The sequence below is a fragment of the Uloborus diversus genome, chromosome 9 (genome assembly GCF_026930045.1).
Source record: "Uloborus diversus isolate 005 chromosome 9, Udiv.v.3.1, whole genome shotgun sequence".
In the NCBI taxonomy this organism is placed as follows: domain Eukaryota; kingdom Metazoa; phylum Arthropoda; class Arachnida; order Araneae; family Uloboridae; genus Uloborus; species Uloborus diversus.
The window spans coordinates 65,328,801-65,343,812 of record NC_072739.1 but is presented as its reverse complement, the minus strand read 5'-3'; positions in this window follow the sequence as shown (position 1 = coordinate 65,343,812).

Genomic DNA, 15,012 nt, shown 5'->3' with positions numbered 1-15,012 from the left:
TTTTACTGCAGAGGAACCACTCATCGGAGCGTTAATTTCTGTGGCATGAAAAAGTCTGTTGTCTGTATTAACAAAAGCTACCGATAGTTAGCTCGTACAGACTCATGTTCCTGAGCATCACGTGATTGAATTGAAGCATGATGGCGGACGCCTACAAGAAATAAGACTAATTTTACTGCAGCGAAACCACTCATCGGAACGTTAATTTCTGTGGCATGAAAAATGTCTGTTGTCTGTATCAACAAAAGCTACCAATTGTTAGCGCGTACAGACTCATGTTCCTGAGTATCACGTGATTGAACTGAAGCATGATGGCGAGCGCCTACAAGACGCAGCTAGTTGTCAAAACGGAAGCGTCGTTGGAACAAAGTAATGCAATTAAAGTTTCTTTTCGTCTTCAAAAATCAGCATTGGAGATCTTTGATATGATACGTGAAGTTTTCAACGATGAAGCAATGTTTAGAGTCAGTTCTTTTTGCTGGCATAAAGCTTTAAGGAGGGCAAGCAAAATATGGAAGATATTGAACGTGAGGGACAGCCTTCAACGTCCACCATAGATACAATGATTAACACTGCTGCTATTGTCATCAAAGGGAATTGCAAAATTATTTTACGTCAGTGATTTCTGACTGTTTCTTAAACTTAAGAAACCATTACGAGGCAAATCTTTTGAAAGCAACAAAGCATGTATAAACTCTGCGGAGGCGGTTTGGAATGAGCTCTTACAAACATAACGTTCACTAGTTTTTAAGAAATGGACAGAACTTTGAAATAGTAAATGCATTTAGTCCCACATAAGTTGTTCTTAAAAAAACCATGCAAATTATAAATAGTAAAGTTGTTCTGTATTTTTTATAAACTTAGTCTTATTACTTATTGAACAGCCCTCGTAGAATTGCATTTTCAGTTTGCCATGGGTAACACATTGCTTTGGTTTTTGGTTTTTAGTCGCGAGCCTAAAGCAACATTCCGGTGTAATTGGTTCCAAATTTTTAGACAGGTTACTTGAAGGCCTTTTTCAGTCGGTTATGGGTAACAAAATGCTCATCAAGAATCAATATTTGGCAGGAACAGCAATATGACTATATTCATCCTTTTTGCAACTGCTAAAAGAAAAAGTACCGTTTTGAGACAAACTAAACTCAAAAGGTTCCGATACTTAAAGTCACAGAGAGATGGCGAATGACCTTGAAGCGGAAACATCATTTGTATTATTTGTAATTTTTAGAAGCAGCCAGAAAGCGCCGATAAGTAAGAGGCACGTTATCTCTGATCCTATCTATTACAAAATAATAACAAACAACCTATTACAAATGATACCAATGATGATTCCGTTTCAAGGTCCATGGTCAAGCTTTAGAGTGGATGGCAGAGGGGTAATATTTAGGAATTAATACTGCCTTGGGCAGAGGCAGTAACTGCAAGTTTTTAATTTTAATTTAATTTTATTTTATTTATTTATTTATTTATTTATTTTGCTTTTTTGTCATCTATTGTACGTTAGCTTTATTGTACAAGCCTGCTTATTTGGTTTCCGCTGAAAAAAAAGCGGAAAAAAAGTATCATTCCAATATTTCCCTGTTGTTAGTATCGAATCAAAAACGCGTGTCTTCAACTATCTCTAAAACTCATTTCTGCAGATTCTGCCGTTTACCTGTACACTGCAGAATACAGTTTTGGCCTACTAATTGTTCTTACCGTACCACGATCCGTACACGGAACACGCGCAGAGGTTTGCCTTGTTCGTAGACTCCTACAAATGATTAAAATTCATTTATAAAATTTTGATAAAGCATTCAATCTCAAAGATTACTGGATCTTGGCAAAGTCTCACCGTACGTCATCAAGTTCTCATTTATTTCACTTTTTCATTTTCGTTTCAGTGAAATGGTCTCATTCGCAAGCACATTCAACGTTTTCGTAATAAATTGTTCCTCTCAAAATTAGATGTGAGTGTTCTTGTTAACACTCTAAAACCATCCCACTCAAAAAAGTCATAACTTCGAGTATCTTCTGCTACATATGAACCTACCAATAATGAATCAAACTAGAATAATAAAAGAGATAATAATATTATTAATATCAAAAACAATAATAATAAAAAGAAAAAGCAAAATAGTAGTAAAGTATTCTTATTGCATTACGCGGCGAAATTGTTCTATCAAGAACAATCAGTAATGAATCAGATCAGACTATAGATTTGTCATGCTGTCATGACATTTGTCCAGGTAAGGAATCTAAGAAGCACAGGACATTAAATCGAATTCAGGAGACAACTATGCTTGGTGACAAGCCACAGAACCAAGATAAATGAGGCAGAGTATCTACAATTATAGTCTACATTAATTTAGACATTATGTTTGTGTTATACGAAATGGCATTACGTTTTACAACTTAAATTTGATGATTTTTATAGCATGGCATATTTATTTTCCAAAATGGATCGCACATTCAATTTCCCCCTATAAGTTCTGTGGGCTGAAATTATTGACTTTTGAAAAGGCATACATATTGGTGTTTAAGTAAACGCCTGAAAAATGCATCGTTTGTCAAGTATCATTTTGCTCTGGTAAAAAGATGCATGATCTTGGGCGCGCTTATTCATGTTTGAGTTGAGAGATAAGAAATTCTTGGATTAGCAAAACGCCAATCAAAGTTTAAATTTAAACAAAATAGCAGCTCTCATCTCCCCTATTTTAGCAAATGCGATTGTTTTAGTTTAACCAATCAGAAGTTAACTTATTAGAGTCATTTTATCTCTCAAATAAAAGTTTAAATTGTATTTTACATTACTTCATAAAGTTCAAAATTGGCATTGCAAGACGAAGCGCTCATAGATTATTGAATACATCAGTGATGAAGCACAAGAAATTTAACAAAGAAAATGACATGAAGCTGAAAAAAAAGTATGCTATTAAAAATAAAATAAATAAGTAAATGAATAGAAATAAATAAAGGAATAAACCAAAAAACAAAATAATATAAAAGTTGGTATTGCTACATATTTTCCCTAAATTCAGTTATGAAATGGCTGTGTACAATGTGTGTTGTTTATTAACACAATTACGAATTCTTTGACTGATATTTCGTAATTAAATACAGACAAAAGTAATATACAAACACTGGCAAACATTTCACAAGGAGCTAAAAGACAGAAAGTTAATGAAAATCGCTAATTAAATGACTTTAGGCAAATTAAGTTACTTTTTAAATAGTTGTGGAGCACAAATTGGCTATTTCATCTTGCTGATCAAATTATAATAGGCTTTACGTCACGATATACGTATTTCCACCGTCGTAAATGTCTTTCAATATGTCTTCTGTCATTTTATTACAAGTTTGTTTAATCATAATTTGAATTAATGTGAAGTAGCAGAGAGGAATTGCATACGAGGAAAGAAAGCGTAAAAATATCTTTTAAATGCATTTGGATATGTAACAATATTCACAAGTCGTCACGAATCGATTGAGTTTGAACTAGCATGATTAGAAAACAAATGGTAAAATTAAATAGTCATTAGTTAGTCATAGTTTAGTTTCATGTAAATAAATTACGATGTGGATTAAAGTGTATTTTAATATCGTAAAATGTAGCTTGACTAGTATTTAAACAAAATAAAGAGACTTATTTCTGAATCTGTAGCGAACATCAAATGTTTTAGTACAGCGTTTCTCAGCCTTTTTTGATCCATGGACCAGCAAAAGCTTTTGATTAAAAGAAAAAAGAAAAAAAAAAAACACGCTAACTAGTGAGGTTTTTCATTTTTCTCTTATATTTTTGCAAATAAAAAAAAATAAATGAATAAATAATTTTTAAAAAAAAACATTTCACTCACGAATCGTTAAAAACATGTCATTTTGTCTTTTTTCAGACCAGTACGATTTTTTTTCTTTCTCATTCTTTTTTTGCAACTAAATAAATAAACTCTCAACTCAGGGACAGTTAAAAACAAAATTTTGGCGATGGCTAAGATGGTTTCCTTAATATTTGAAATAAATAAATAATAATAACGACAAATGAAAGAATAAATATATATAGATAAACTTTACTTGCTATTAAAGAACTGACAAAAACTTTAATATTGAGCAATAATTGTGATAATCATACATAAGTAATAAACATTGGAGGAAAATCATAAAAAGTTACGAAAATTAATCACCAAATTCAAGTAAAAAATGTCGTGTGGATTTTTTTTTTTTTTTTTTATGAATGATTTTTCTTTCTTTTCTTTTTTCTTTCTTTTTTTTTTTATTTTGAGAGAGAGAGAGAGGGAAAAAATGCGTGGACGAGCAAGAGTCTCTGAGAACTGGTCAAATTTTTTTGCCGACCGATGCCGGACCAACGGTTGAGAATCTGGTTTAGTAGATTAAAAATAGGAAGTATGTAATTTAGATATTCTTTTTTTTTACCTCTTGAGTCTAGGAAGTGTAAATTATATACCTTTATCCTTAAGTAAAAGTTATGTACCAGTTTCCGATGCAGCTGCTTCTAATTTACTAAATTAAAAATTTCGTCAACCTAATTCAATTTGCAAAGTACTATACCGGAAAAGGAGATGGGTCGAATGTTTGGACTCAAATTGTAGTGTTATTTAGACACAAAAAGTTTGTTGTCATTATATTTTAGAAGACTAAATTTGGTATGTTGCCAATTTAATAATGCCGCGTTTAAATTCTCTTTTAATCTTCTTCATAGCTTCTAAGCTTAGCTTTATGTTAGAGTTGAGAAAAATAAGTTTACCCACTGTTTATTAACAATATCAAAGTTTCTCATTTTATTTCACTACTTATAAAACTTTTCACTTTTCATTCCAGGTTCATTGGTGCAAATTAAGAAGTTTTCATAGCATTCACCATAGAGTAATAGTAAAACTAGAGCGTGCTAGGATAATTTCCCGACTGTACGGACAAAAGGAGTTTGATCCGTACCGTTTGACCTACGGAAGCAGCTAACTTCCGATCAAACGCGCGAACTTAATTAAACAAGTAACCATGAGGTGGTGAGAAAAATGCCAAATCTAGAACCCTTCTTTTATTTGCACACTATGTTCTCCTCATTTTGACAGCAAGTCTGTGCCTTGCCGATAAAGTTGCACGTACTCTAGTGTTTATGTGAAGTCTATGGCTATGGCACGCCAGTTCTTAATTTGTTGCAGGTAAAGATTTGCAACGATGGTTTTACTTTAGGATAAACTTTTTATTTTTTTCTTTAATCTATTGAAATGACCAATGTGATCAACAGTAATAGTCTGAGGTCGGTCAGACGTTTTTGTTTTCAACTACAGTGCCTGTGGCTTTGGTACCCAACATGAATTTTTTCTACATGGAACATAATCATGTCGGACACACTGTAATTGAACACGATATTCCTGCTTCGTGCTAATCAAAACTCACCATTACAAATATACTCGTCCACAATACAGATATATGCTCATAGGACCATGCCACTGTTGGTACTGCAAATGGCGCATATGCTGCGATCTATTGTGACACTTCTACCACCGTATTTCCCCCTTAAACTCACCCAGCGCCCTATCCAAATACCGGAGAGTGATATGCCTCGCTCTGTTTCTATCTCCATTTATCTACCATGAAGTGACATCCGTGCCAAGGCGGGTGTCAGCTGCTTTTCTGGCCAAAGATGTCCTTACATGTTATTAAGTAGTAGGCAGTCATGTTGTTTTGACTCTTCAGTACATATTCATTGGATTTAAAAATGCGTCTGAGATCTTTTCGCATTGAAAAGATGCTCCTTGTAACCCTGAAACACATATCCAAATTCCTTTTGAAAATTTCTACTGTTGATTTTCCCAGCGCAAAAACTTGTTGAATCAAAATTACACTTCACCAAAACACCACATATTTGTTGAAGTCAACAAAGAAGTGAGAAAAAATATCACGACTGTCTGTGAAATTAATTACCATTATTGGATGTGCTAATTGCTTCTAATTGTATTAGATTTCTGCTTCGTCGGTTTATTTGCAACGTGTTTATCTATTTATGCGAGAAAATGGCGCCATTCTTTCGAAGCACCTCTTAGCTTTCAGGAGTAATGGAAACAACTTTTGAACCATTACTCACTCCGTCCAGAAAGCTCGGATTACTAAAAGGGTTTCAGATTCAACGCAAGCTCAAGCACTCGAGCATTCTTTCACAAGTCACTTTTCTTTGAGAATGAATTTATTTAACACTTGAATAGAATTAATTCACGGTTCTAAACTCACGTAGAGCCCTGATTCTTGAAGGGAGCTCTGCTTGCTTCAGGGGACAATAGGGATCTAACAGAAGTTGTTTGTGAGAGGGGAAGGCGGGGGAGAGCAAAATTAATAAACGATCAAAAACTGAAATCATGTTATAATCATAATAAAATTGATTTTTTTTCCAACAATTTAACGTTTCCGCAATTAAACACAGGTGCTACGTTTTGAATTATTGTTTATTTGTTATTTTTTTTTCTCATTTTGAAACTTGTTTTCTTTTTGAATTTATAATCTCTTGATTGTTTATTGTTTGTTGCTCTGGGCTTCTGCATACAATTCAGTATATTTCTTCAGATTTTTTCTATTGACCCAAATGATTGCACAAAAATAACTCTAATTACTCTTCCAAATCTCCAATTTCTTCCAAAAGTTATAACATAATGTATGAAGAAATCACAAAAAGTTAAATTATCTATGCAATAAGAAATGCTTACAATTGAAATATTAAAAAATGAAATATACTGTTGAAAATTGCAATATGAAGAAAAATAACTCTAGATTTTTTAGTAGACAGAATGGAAACGTGTAAAGCATATTCTAAATGAACTCATTTCCTTTAAAATGAATAGGCGTGTGTCTGCTTGTCTGCGTGCTTGCAACTTCATCTTTTTGAAAACAGCAACGAGTTTAGGGTTGAACCAGGTATCCAAAAATTTGTAATTTTTGGCCTTTTCTCATCTTTGTACGAATTGGAATAGCAGAGATGTAAGGCAAAACGTAGATTTTCGCCGATATTTCTTCTCTTCCGAAATCTTTGAGGCAGCTGGCCGCGTGCCAATAATACCTGGCCCCCCCGTGTCCGTTTACCTTGTCGTGGTGGGGGGGCTTGCGGTGTGGTGAGTTCGGGGCGAGCTCTTGGGAGGAGTAGTGAACCCCCAGTTGCTCAAACAGAATATCGGCGGGAGGGGATTTTTTCCCTTCCTTCCCTCATCACACTTACCAAATGCGGACGAAAACCCCTAAGCCAAGGTGTGTCAACCGTGCCTATGGCTGCGTGGTACCGGGGGTAGTCGGTGCCTCAAACGGGAGGCTTCAGGGATAGCAGGCGAACCCTGTCGTACGCAGCCTTACCTCTGTGTAGGGGGGCTACACAGGGGCTAGACCCCACTTTTCCCCCTAGTTCTCTGGTTTTTTATGGATATAAACACAAAGAACACTTCTCCCCCTTGTGGGGAGCGTCAGACTGAATCGAATAGCACCGCAAAATTTTTTATTATCAAACGTTCTGATCCTAATTTAAATTTAACAAAAGTATCTCCTTTTCTCATCAACAAAGCCCTCGTTAATCAAATAGGGGAATTTCAATCAGCTAAAAAATTGCGTAATGGTGAGCTCCTCGTCGAAATAAAACACCAAAAACAAACCACATCCATTATGTCTGTCAAACAAATAGGATCCTATCTTGTAACTGTTACCGAACATAAAACCCTTAATTTTTCCCGAGGAATAATATCAGAACCTGACCTTCTCTTTACACCCGTGGAGGAAATCTTGGAGGAAATGAAGGACCAAAACGTAAGTGCAGTAAAAAGGATTACAATAAAACGCAATGGCGAAATGATCAATACTAAACATATCATTCTAACATTTAAAACACCCGTCCTCCCTCCACGTGTTAAAGCTGGCTATCTCTCTTGCCCAGTTCGCCCCTATATTCCAAATCCGCTCCGGTGTTTCAAATGCCAGCGGTTTGGACATTCGAAAATTGCGTGCCGTGGTACTGACACCTGTGCCAGGTGCGCAGAGCCCGGTCACGATAGTAATACATGTTCTAAGACCTATAAATGCGTAAATTGCAAGGGGGAACATCCTTCATACTCCAGATCATGCCTAAAATGGATCTCAGAAAAAGAAATTCAGATGATTAAAACAACACAAAAAATATCCTATCCAGACGCAAGAAAACTGGTTGAATCTCGCACACCTACAACAGGCCTTTCATATGCAGCAGCCATCAAAAAGGTATTTAAATCTGCAAGCACACAAACAGATGCAGAAACTGAAACCTCAACTAATCCCAAAACCGTAAACACAACCAAATCAAATAAACAAACTAATAGTCCAAAATCTTCTTTTAAGAAAACTAACCAAAATCAACAACAAAAAACAAATACTGTATCTGTTACTGTTAATGAAAACATTCCAATCGCACAAAATTCGAAAAAACTAATTGAAAAAAAGAAAATTATGCAAACACGTGCTAAAATTGGGGTGGCCACTAAACAGAGGCCCCCAAAATATTATAATTTTAAAAAGGAGGACTTTTTGCTTTCCAGCAAAAAAGTCAAATTGACTAAATCCCAACTACTTCCTCCCCAAGAGGAAGACGAGGATGTTGAATTTGAAGATCTTCCGCCATCCGACGATGAAGGGTGGACGGACCATCCTCCTTCATGAGCAGCTCCCTCTTCTTCCGGCCGTTCCTCCTTCCTTTTTTCTCCATGGCCCTGAGCATTCTTTCTTGGAATTGTCAAAGTTACTCGCATAATGTCACGGACATCAAAGATCTTGTCGAATATCACCAACCGGCCATATTCTGTCTGCAAGAAACTTTCCTATCGCCCACTGATAAACCGAGGTTGAAAGGTTTTGACATATACCGCAAGGACTGCTTGTCAGGTGACCGTCGTTGTGGAGGAGTGGCTTTGCTAATCGCTAATGATTATGCATCTAGCCAGCTCAATATCAACACATCCCTGCAAGCAGTAGCTGCGCGCGCTCACCTTCACTCGCTGTTTACAATTTGTACTGTCTATATTCCACCTTCTTACGACTTGAGAGGCGTGGAATTGCAAACACTTGTAGATCAACTTCCTCCCCCATACATCATCTTGGGGGATTTTAATGGCCATAATCCTCTCTGGGGAAGCCCAGCCTCCAACAGCAGAGGTTTAATTATTGAAAACTTGATTGAAGACAATGATCTATGTGTTCTTAACGACGGTGAAAATACCTATTTCCACCTTCCTACACAAACCTACCATGCCATCGATCTTGTAATATCCTCACCTTCCTTTCTGCCACTTTGGGATTTCCAGGTGCAGGGTGGTCTCTACACCAGTGGCCACTTTCCAATCAAAATAACTTATACTGGACGCTGCAGCTACCAGCAGCATCAGCAAGCTCGACTTCGCATTGATCGAGCTGATTGGACAGCATTTACCCAGTTGGCAGAAATTAAATCAGAAGACGTGACTGATATTGATATCGATGTAGCGGTAAAGCGAGTAACCGACATCATCTTAAACGCAGCTAACGCTGCTATACCAAAAACCACTAAAGGCAGGATCAAGTTTCCTAAACCTTGGTGGAACCTTGATTGTCAGGAGGCTCATAAGAAACAAAAAAAGGCATGGAGCACGTTTCGTCGTTATCCAACCACACAAAATCTCGTGGCACTTAAACGAGCTCGTGCTGAAGCTCGAAGGATTCGACGGAAGAGCCAGCGGGACTCGTGGCAGACCTATGTCAGCACAATCACGACGTCCACCCCATCAAAGACCGTATGGGGTAAAATAAAAAAAATCGTTGGCAACTACAATACATCTTGTGCACCCATTCTGGAGAATAATGGTCGTATTTTATCCGATTACAAAGAGGTGGCTGACTGCATGGGGACTTATCTGGCAGAAGTATCCAGTGCAAATAACTATTGCTCAAAATTTTTAACCATCAAATCACGCAAAGAACAAAAAGTTCTAGATTTTAATTCAAACATTTTTAATCAATACAACACAAAATTCACCCTTCATGAACTAAATACTGCCTTACAAAAATCAAGAAACTCATCACCTGGTCCAGATCAAATTCACAATAGCATGTTAAAAAATCTAAGCAGGTCTTCATTAGAAAATATTCTGCAGCTTTTTAACAGAATTTATTCTGAACATAGATTCCCAAAATCCTGGAGTCAAGCAATAGTTATCCCTATACTTAAACCAAACAAACAATCTGATAAACCTGAGAGCTATAGACCTATAGCTCTCACTAGTTGCCTATGTAAAGTCATGGAACGGATGGTAAACGCCAGACTGATGCACATTCTGGAGTCACACCATCTCATATCCTCATATCAAAGTGGGTTTAGGCGTGGCAGATGCACAATCGACAATCTAATGCTTCTCGAAACATCAGTAAGAGAAGCATTTCTTAAACGAAAACATCTTGTGAGCGTATTTTTCGATATTGAAAAAGCATACGACCGTACCTGGAGGTATGGGATCCTCAAAACCCTTCATAAGTATGGGTTGCGAGGTAATTTACCCATCTTTCTCTCCAATTTTCTGAAACATCGCTCTTTTCGTGTACGCGTCAAGTCTGTTCTGTCGGATACCTTCATTCAAGAAGAAGGAGTACCCCAGGGAAGTGTACTAAGCGTAACTCTATTCATTATAGCAATCAATAGCTTAATTGACCAATTGCCTCCCGCTGTAAAAGGTACCATGTTCGTGGATGATTTTCAAATTTCTTTCTCATCAACGAACATGAGTATCATTGAAAAACAACTTCAAATTGCAATCAATAAAGTAACCCAATGGGCAGAAGAAAATGGGTTCACTTTCTCTGCTCAAAAAACATTCTGTATCCACTTCTGCCGTAAAAGAGGGCTTCACCCTGATCCGAATCTTCTCCTCAATAATCAACCAATAGCTGTAAAAGATCAAGGAAAATTCCTTGGTCTCACCCTTGATAATAAACTAAAATTTATACCGCATATACAAGAGTTAAAAAAGAAATGTTCATTAAAATTAAATATCCTTAAAGTCTTAGCGAATACTTCTTGGGGTGCTGATACAGAGTCTCTGTTAAGAATATACAGGGCTCTGATACGCTCAAAACTTGATTACGGATGTCAAATTTATGGCTCCGCTGCAAAAACCTATCTGAAAAGTCTGGATACAATACATAATCAGGCACTGCGCATCTGCACAGGAGCGTTTCGAACTTCGCCTATCAACAGTCTTCATATCCTTGCACACGAACAATCTCTAAACAATAGACGCCTCAAACTTTCTTTAAATTTTTACTTCAAAACAAAACCCTGCACCAATCACCCACTACATCTCCACATTTTCAATCCATCTAATGTTGCTTTATTTCTACACCGGCCTTCGATGACCCCAACATTTGGGATCCGATTGCGTCGGGTACTCTCAGACCTGCAGCTATCGGATTTCAAAACCGTTAACACAATAAAACTAATTGAACCATGGTGCGAAGTCATACCTTCTATAATCAATGATTTCTCAAAATTCCCAAAACAAACTACCGCTAATACAGTTTATCAACAAGTCTTTCATGAGATCAAAAGCAAGTATTCTGGTTATAAACACATTTTCACTGACGGATCAAAAGCAAACGATCACGTCGGCTTTTCCACAATAATTAATGATCAAGTTACGGCGGAAAAATTAAACACATCTTGCTCTGTATTTACTGCAGAAATAAAAGCTATATTTTCATCTCTAGAATCAATAGCCCAATCTGTTCATAGAAAGTGGGTGATATTCACTGACTCAAAGAGTTCAGTGGAAGCCATCACTCGTTGCAATAATAACAGCCATCCTATAGTCATCCAGTCATATCTTTTATACAAAAACCTTATGCAAAATAATTTTCGTGTTCTTTTTTGTTGGATCCCTGGTCATGTAGGCATTGCAGGAAATGAGGCAGCCGACTCAGCTGCCAGAGCTGCAAGTATCCTGGTCGATAATAGTGTCCCTTTCGATGACATCAAAAACGCCGTCGTTGTAAGCCTCAACACGTATTGGCAGGGGACGTGGAATTCAGAAATCCAAAATAAATTGCATTCGATCCAGCCCTCCACTAGAGGTTTTAAATCATTAAATATCACCAGGAGAGAAGAAGTCTTATTAGCTCGACTTCGCATTGGACATACCAGATTTACTCATAAATATCTCTTATGTCATGAACCAGCTCCAACATGCATTACATGTGATGTAAATCAGACAGTGTTGCACATTTTATGCAACTGCCCAAATTTTAATCTAATTCGTTACAAATATTTTAATAATTTTAACCCATCTTTGAAGGAGTTGCTAGGGGAGCCGCCCCATCGCAATTTGTACTCCTTCCTCCAGGAGATTGGATTCTCCTTTTTAATTTAGTGGTTGTCTCGACATTATGTGATTTCGTCCTTCCTTTGTTTTTCAAGATATTGTTTTGCCCATTTTGTCTTTATCTTTAAATTGTTTAAATGTTTTTATCGGCTGCACTTTTTAACACTAGCACTTGAAGTTTTATGCTTTCTTCTTCAAAATATGCTTTTATTTACCTTATTCTTTAAAGAAAAATAAATAGCATATAATAAAATATCGTTTGGCGCAGTATAGCCCTCAAGGGCTCTTGCGCCATAAAAATCAAACCAACCAACCAATAATACCTGGTTCTAGTGAAAATGGATTCAGTAAAGCGCGTATTTGATGAGATGCGGTAAGAGGATGAACCCTCTGAAGAGCATGGACGTAGGCGGAGTATCTCGTGAGAGCGGAGGTATGACTCAACCTGTCGTAGAAAACTAGTCTAAATATATTTTTGAATGACGTTCTTAAGTGAGATGTGATTAAGTAATAACTATTCATAATTATCGTATTCAATTTCTTACACTTTGACATGACATCGCACCTACAGTTTACACGCAACATAAGGCAACTGATCATGTGAATCGCTATCTGTCAGCCACAAAATGAACAATGAATCGCTAGATTCAAAATAACTTTTTAATAACCCTGATTTGGATTTTAATAACCCCCTTCTTACTTTTCAGCATCAGGGTCATTTTGTCTGCTAGACAAAAGCAGTAAATCAGTATTTTAAAAAATAGATCAAAATTTGTATTGTATCGTAGCTCTTTCTGATCTTTATTATGAATGATTTATTTTATTTTTACATGTTCTTATGTTTAGTTATAAGTATAGTTTAACTTTTCCGTCTCGAGACTTAGGTTACTGCTTATTACTATTCGACTTGTGTTACAGTAGACATATTTTATCTTTCTTTGTTTTTTTTCTGGTCTTGCTGCTGTTTTCTTCCCATTGCTTCATTAGTTACCCGAAACTCTTAATAGTGAAAGTCACTAATTTCATTTGAGATTCTTATTGCTTGTATCTATTTATTATTTTGTATTCATTTTTGAATAAGGATCTTTTTTGTGTCAACAGCGAGTTAGTTTCCTTTAAGAAATTATTGGACTTTTTCTAAAGTTTCCATTAAGTCCAGTAAGACTCGTATACAAAATTGGAAATTCATTTGCAATTTTGTATACGAGTATTTTTAGAACGAATAGGCATACTAAGCAATTCCCCATGAACTACAGAGTGTCACATAGAGCCAGAAGGTAAAAAGCACAACAGTACAAAAAGCACAAAATGAACTGAACACTATAAACAAAAAAACACAAAAAATTAGAAATGAACAAATTACACACAGAATGTCAAGCAATAGAAAGTGTAAAACGTTTTAGAATATTAATAGTCTCAACGCTGTGAACTAGAGCAGATGGAACCGGAGGTCAGAAAAAAGACGTAAAAACATTTGATGAAAAAGTGTAGAAAGGTGATGAAGTGTGAAAAGAAAGTACTAACATTTGATATTGAGTAAGATTTTACGTCAGTTTTGTCAAATAATATAGATATGGAAAATTAATAATGAAATAAAGGAGACAAAAACATTTCTTATATGAACAAACAAAATTTCAAATCATCTGTAAAAAAAGTAGTTATTGAGTGGTAAAATACTTGATTTTTCAAAGCAAAGTAAGAATATCGTATCAATGTATGGGTTCGTATTAGGGTTTCCAATCCCGCGCTGAATTCAGTCCCACGGGATTTCGGGATTGTAAGGATCCAAGGATCTCGCGGAATTATTGACTTTTTTCTTCTAAAAATTAAATTTTAATGTCAAACTGCTTTTCTGCCGAGTGCAGGCAAAGAGCAGTAACTGCAAATTTTCATTTTTAATTTTTCTTTTGCATTTTTGTCATCTATTGTACGTTATCTTTATTGTACAAGCTTGCTTATTTAGTTTCCTCTGATTCCAACATTTTCCTATTGCTAGTATTGAATCTAAAACGCGTTTCTTCAAATATCTCGAACACTCATTTCTGCAGATACTGCCGTTTACCTGCACACGGCAGTTTTGTTGCTTGAATTAATAGTTCAATCCGTTCATCAATTATAAATCCCTACAAAGTCAGATATCAATATAGTAGAGTAAGATATATGCGATCATAAAAGCAAATATATGTAAAAACGTAGGAATCATTGATTTTTTTAAAACTTGAATTGAAATTATTCGGCTTCAAATGAATGACAAAAGAAAAAAAAAATGATAACGCATACTAGAGACGCAAGAGAAAGTAACCACTTTTGGCGACTGAGACTTGATTCTTTGGTAGCCATTTTCATTGAAATGGTTACCCGTTGGCGACTGGCGACCGCTAAGCCTTGCCTTAGCCCCCTCTCCTCCAGAAAAAATGAAATGACGGTCCTGGCTGGAAAGAGTTACTGGTACGTTACTACTCAATGAACATACAAATGGTCATCCACCAAGAGCTTAAAATAATTGAGGGAGTATATTGCGCAACGTTTTGCGGACGACTATCTATCAAAGAAATAACAATTTATCCTAAATGGGAGAAAAATATTAGTTTTTCAAAATTTAAGGTCAACTTGCTGTAATGAAGATAAATTTGTATAGTTTTTGAATCAGTTTGTAAAAGAAATACATGGG